Source organism: Meles meles, chromosome 2 (assembly GCF_922984935.1).
Source record: "Meles meles chromosome 2, mMelMel3.1 paternal haplotype, whole genome shotgun sequence".
NCBI lineage: Eukaryota > Metazoa > Chordata > Mammalia > Carnivora > Mustelidae > Meles > Meles meles.
In genome coordinates this window covers 151,180,331-151,187,143 of record NC_060067.1, presented here as the reverse complement: position 1 = coordinate 151,187,143, position 6,813 = coordinate 151,180,331, and positions in this window count along the sequence as shown.

Below are 6,813 nucleotides of genomic sequence, written 5' to 3'. Positions count from 1 at the left end.
GTTTTAGCCAATCCCTGAGCATTTCTTTTTCACTATCTATAAGGGTTCATTTCTGTAATAGGTTTCGTGGTGACACAAAGGAAGAAAAAACCCCGGCGCCTCCCTGTCATAAAGCTAGCGCAAAGCTGGCAATATATGAATGCTCCAAACAGGGAACAATGTAAGGCAGGCCAGAATTTTTAGTTATTAAAGATTTTTTTTTTAATTTAAGTTATAAATGAAACACGTGATCATTGTAAAAAATGGAAAATACCAGGAAAACATGCGGAAGAAAATAACCACCCGAATTCCATCATCTAACCTATTTCTGGGGCTTGACATGGGAAGCCATGCTCGGTGTACTTGGGTGACAGTAAACTACTTTATATTCTTAAATGCTCCACCAATTTCATATAACCGTGTCTTTGTCCATTTGTTGGTCTGTGTGGCATATATTTCTATCTGTCACTTGTCTTTTAACTTGTTTCACCCTGCGGAAGTTCAAATTTTTCTTGCAATCAAATCTATTATTTTCGTATGATTTGGGAGCACCCTCACACTAAGATTTTAAATCTATTCCTTATAAATTTTCTAATCTTCTGACAGGCTTAGTTTTCATATTTAGGTCCTTGATCCATCTGAGATTTATTTTTGAGGTGTTGTAAATTAATTAGCTTCAATTTTTCCCAATTGGGTAGTCAACCGACTGAACAGTATTTATTAATTTTTAATTTCTAAGTCATCCTTTACACACTGATTTGAAACTACCTTTACCACGTTCTAAATTTCCTCAAAAGCATGAGTCCATTTAAGGCTTCTCTACAATAGTTCTATTAGATAAAAGTAAGAGAAAGTTTGTCCTCTTTTGTCTTTTTTTTTTAAAGATTTTATTTATTTATTTGAGAGAGAGAGCATGAGAGGGGAGAAAGTCGGAGGGAGAGGCAGACTCTCCAAGGAGCGGGGAGCCTGATGTGGGACTCGATCCCAGGACTCTGGAATCATGACCTGAGCTGAAGGCAGTCGCTTAACCAACTGAGCCACCCAGACGCCCCTCCTCTTTTGTCTTTTGAAAACTTTTCATGACTACCTTTAGATGAATTAAAAGTTGGCTGTCCAAAATTGACCACGTGTTGGTAATTATTGAAGCTTGGTGATGGTTATATTAAACTATTATTCTAGTTTTGAATACATTTGCAAAGTTCCATGCTAAAAATGTTTTTTAAGGATTAATTTGTCAAAATGTTTTTTAAGGATTAATTTGTCAAACTGCATTGCAATTTTTTTTAAAGATTTTGGTCAGAAATGTATTCAATTAATAGATTAATTGGGAGGATAACTGACATATTTACAAAGTTGCCTTCCCATTCAGGACTACTGTCAATCATTAAAAGAAAAAAGTAATCAGTATAGCCAGCAAAATTGAGTTTTTTCGGGAAGAGCAGAGGAGTTGCAAACTATGGTGAACCATAGGCAAGTCTGAAGAAGAAAGAAGAAAGCAGTTTTTAAGAAGAAAGGAAGAGGTTGGGAGGGGTTATTCTGAACAAAAGTTCATTAAGAAGAGCAAGAATTTGATATTGTGACAGCTTCTCATTGGCTGAGCTGTTGCCAAGCAAGAGGAAGATCTTCCTTCTTCTTGCTGGGGTATGTAAAGTAAGCTTCTTCCTGCTGAAGTATGTAAGGTAAGCTGCCAAGAGTGGTACCTGAGTGAAAATCCTCCCTTCATTGAGTCCCTTCTCCATTTTGAATTAGGTTTCCTTTTTTTAAAAATTTCTTTTCAGCATAACAGTGTTCATTGTTTTTGCACCACACCCAGTGCTCCATGCTACACGTGCCCTCACTAATACCCCCCACCTTGTTCCCCCAACCTCCCACTCCCCGCCCCTTCTAGACCCTCAGGTTGTTTTTCAGAGTCCATAGTCTCTTATGGTTCACCTCCCCTTCCAATTTCCCTCAACTCCCTTCTCCTCTCCATCTCCCCATGTCCTCCGTGTTATTTGTTATGCTCCACAAATAAGTGAAACCATATGATACTTGACTCTCTCTGCTTGACTTATTTCACTCAGCACAATCTCTTCCAGTCCCGCCCATGTTGCTACAAAAGTTGGCTATTCATCTTTTCTGATAGAGACATAATACTCCATAGTGTATATGGACCACATCTTTGAATTCGGATTCCTTTATTCATTTTCCCATTTCCCTCTTTTGATCAAGATCTTTCCTTGAAAGCATTGCTGCTCAAGCATTTGGTTGGTTATTTACTTATTAATTAAATCTTTTTGTCTGTCTGTGTCCCTCAGTGGCAAAGGGGACCTTTCCTGGTATTCTTTGCCAGGCTGCAGGGAGACCTTGAGGTGATGGAAACCACAGGAACCACATTTGTGCAACAAAGAAAGTAGGAGAAGGAGCTCTCAGGTATTTTCCACTCCTAAGGTCGTATCTTGTCTGGATTGTAAACTTTGGAAATCATCTCAAAGTGTTGAGCTACATTATTCTATTTGGTGCATCACTTCTGTAGAGACTTGACAAACATCAAGTTTAAAAATAATTATACAAAATAGAATTAAAAGTGTCATGACAAATCCAGCATGTATAATGGTTCTTAACCATGACCCAAATCTGAAGGTTGCCAAATGAACACATCAAAGGACTGGGAGATCAGGTGAAATTTGTTGTAACCAGTGTACTTGTTCCCTGATCATGTGTAATTGAGTTTCTATCTCTCCAGAGGCATTTGTCCAGGTGCAACAGGTGGTGTTTGCTATTGCATAAATGCCTCCTTGTTCAGCAAGTAGTCAAGGGCTATGCAATTGTCCAAAACTATCTTAGCCGATGAGTCAAATGATGAGTGTTGGGCTGCTACTGCTTTGGTGTGGAATTGACTAGCTCTCCTAGTATTAGAGCTCAGTGGTAGTTATTCTAACCCAAGGAAGAAAAGCTCTCCCTACCGAGTCTTGTTGTCTCTTGGAAGGCCATTTAAGGCAGCCACGGTGGCTCAATGGGTGGACCAATGAGAGGCTTCTATTCATTATGCGTGTTAACAGGATGGTGAAATGTCCCAATAAGCCCTGGTCTCCGGTTCACCAGCTATCTAAACATTCATATGCCCATGAAAATGCCATCCACTGCAGACAAAACTGAAACCAGGTGGAGCATAGAGAACTTCAGTTAAGGTCTGGCTATTAATAGATAAATTAACTGGAATTTCCTGATTGAAATTTTCAAGCCAGAGGTCACAGAAATTAGGATGACACTCTGTAAAGTGCCATCCCATCATAAAGCTGTCTTCTAAAAGCCTTGCAAAGAGGAGTTAGCCCATTTGTATTACCCTTGAGTACAGGCAAATGATCATATTTAAGTAAGGAAAAGATGTGGGTTGGGAGGAAATAAAGGTTGTATGATTGGCAAAGGTGGAAGTGTCTAGCTGAGCTAACATAGTTATGACTGACGTAAGTATGGGAACACCTGACTATAATAACCTAGCCCCTTAGGTAACATGCACAAGTTTGTGGGTTTAATCAGTAGTGGTATTTGATACTAAGGAGAAATTGATGACAGGTAAGACCAAGGGGTCTCTGACATTTTGAATAGATTAGAGTTTCTGGTGATAGATCCAGCTGTCAGAAAGATTTGCCTTTTGCAATAGACTGGGAAAAGGAAATAAGAGCATTGTCTTTCCAAGAAAGAGAGAAAGAAAAAAGGCAAGAAGCAATAGCAAGAAAAAAGTGTGCGTGCCTAGCCCAATCATTTGGGAAAGTCATCTGCCTTGGCTGTCATTTGCTTCAATTCCTGGTAAGGTCCCTTCTGACCAGCAAGGCTGGAGGGACTCTTTCTGAAAGTGTCTTTTCTAGGAGATGAAATCTCCAGGCTGCAGGTTATGATGATGTCTAATGGTTTTGTCTCCTGGAAGCACTGTGGAAAGATTGTTCTACCAAGTATGATCATTCTCTTAGGATTTTATTAGACCTTAGCAAAATTGAAGTATATGCCCCTTTATCAGCTGTGGATCGAAGGAAGCAGGAGCTAGCTAGGTACTTTGGGCATACTGTGATTATCTCAAAAAGGGAGTTTTCCAGTTTCAAAAGGGGTGAAGAAGAACCAAAGGCAGTGCTTTTGGCCAGGATATTTCAAGAGGTCTTAGAAATTTTGCTAATTCAGTCTTAATGATGAATTACTAATTCAACTGGTTCTGAAAATCAAGGGTGGTAGGCACAGTGAAAATGTTGCAAAAGTGGTCAAACAACACAAATTTGTTGAAGCACTTGACCAGTAAAGTGGGTTCCTCTATTGCTAGGAAGTTCAGATGTGGGAGGTAAAGGGAATTCCCCAGGTAGGAATGATCCTTTCTAATAGGATCTTAGCCAAGAAGGAAGCCATGGCCTGTTTACAAGGAGAACAGATTCTTATTGAACTCATACAAATAATTATACTGCCATGAGAAAAAAATACACAAGTTTCTGAGTTCTGGAGGGATCACTTAGGAAGAAAAAAAAATCATTTTGTCTTTATTCACAAAGATTTTACCAATTTGTCGTAAGCCATAGATCACTTAAGAGAAAAAGTTTTATGTTCAGTACAGTTACATGATCCTAAAGCTATCAGAGACCTGTATTCTACAGTATTTGTCAGAGTTCTTTTCATGAATTTCTCCTTAAATGAAATACATTTGCAAAAGCATCAGAGTAAAACAGTAACAAGTAACTTAAAAATGCCAATTATTAAATATCTGATGACAGTTCATTACAGCAGAATTGACAAGAAATTTGCTTATTTCCGTGACATATATTTTTAAATTATGACTGATAACATTTTATCAGGACACCAGAATTTTAGGAATATCATATAAATTTTGGAGCACATAATTACATATCCAAATATAAGGTAAAAAAAAGTTTGGTGTTTCTTCTTATTTGACAAGCTTCTCATATAAAAGCCTAATTAGTTTAAAATTTCCCTTTTGGTAGGGAGAGTGAACAAATGTTCTAGAAACCTTTGAGATGTTCTAGGAACCCTCTGAAAAAACTCAAGATAGTTCAAGTTCAAAAAGATTTCACCCAGAATTTGAATTTTGTTAAGTCTGTCAAAAAATGAAAAGATTTTAAACACCTGACCAAAGGGGATCACAGAAAATTATGAAACAAGACTTAATTATCCATTTAACTAAAGTGACAAAAACATTTTTAAAGGCAAGTACAGAAGATTCTATAATTGCCAAAAGCATTAGCTCTTTTTAATAGAGAAGGCTCCATTTTTCTTTTTTTAAATTTTTATTTATTTTGTAAATTTCTTTTCAGTGTTCCAGAATTCATTGTTTATGCACCACACCCAGTGCTCCATGCAATGTGCCCTCCTCAATACCCACCACCAGTCTCACAGGGTTCCATTTTTCTAAGAAATCAAAGACCTGATAAAGATAAAACAGAATCTTTGTTCCCTAGGCAGATTACATTAAAGGTGAAGAAACTTTGTTTACAATTTCTTATTAAGAGCAAAGCAATAATCTAAGAAAACTCTATCCTTTTAATAGAAAAAATAAATTTTAATTCTGTACCAGTGTATTTTTGATACTAAAATTCTTTCTCTCTCTCTTTTTTTTTAACTTAAAAAAACCCATTTCGGGGCGCCTGGGTGGCTCAGTGGTTTAAGCCACTGCCTTCAGCTCAGGTCATGATTTCAGGGTCCTGGGATCGAGTCCCGCATCGGGCTCTCTGCTCAGCAGGGAGCCTGCTTCCCTCTCACTCTCTCTGCCTGCCTCTCTGCCTACTTGTGATCTCTCTCTGTCAAATAAATAAATAAAATCTTAAAAAAAAAAAACCATTTCAATTTTAGTTGGACCACAAAAATATTTCTTTCTGGAGAGTCTTTTTTCACAAACCTTCTACAGCTTACTGTATCTATTCTGTTTTTGTTCTTTTCCCTCTCTTATTCTGATAATCATTTTTCTTTAGGATAAAATTACTGTCTTTTTCCTCAACAAGAAGATGCACATCCATTCTTATTCTTATTGTTGCTGAAAACAGACATCCTACTTTTCTTGCCTACCTTTCATAAATAATCATTTTCTTTCACCCCCCACTGTTTCTAGTAGCTTTATTTTTACATATATTAACTAGCCTTCTTAATCCATAGACTCTTCAGTTTCTAGTGAAAGCTAAGAAGTAAGCAATGATAGACTGGCAACCCTATTTATAAATACAGTTCATAATTCTAAAAGCATATGTCCTTTTAACTAGTACAGTCTTTCAATGTGGCACAAGACGTTGTTACCCACAGACCCAAATTTATCTTCAGTTTTTCTGAAATGGAAACCCCAAAGTAGATAAACCTATATTCAGTAATTAACATTTTAGTATTTGATCTTGGTGAAAAATGGTCTAGATAGTCAATGAAATTCCATCATTTAAAGTTTCAGGTTACCAAAGATTTGGGGACGATATGTTTTAAGCACACATACCATAAAAAATAATTGTTGTACCTTAAAAGATTCTCATTCCAATTTCATTTATCTATATCACTTGCTCCCCCAAATTATGTTTAGATTACTCACAAAATCAGCAATCATCTCAAGTGAATTTTCTTGCTGACAAATTTTGCAACAGAAATAACATAAACTTAATTGATTACATTTAATGCTGATAACTCTGAAGACTGATTATTTTTATGAAACCAACAAACGTAAACTAGCTTTTAGTTTATCTCAGAGCATGTGAATTCAAAAAACATTTGAGCCAGTCTACTTAATTTATAGAAGAATTTTTAACCCACTGAGTTACCCAGGAGCCCCTAGAAGCATTTTTTAAAGCCAATTAAATAGAGTTCTTTACAAATTAATTTTGG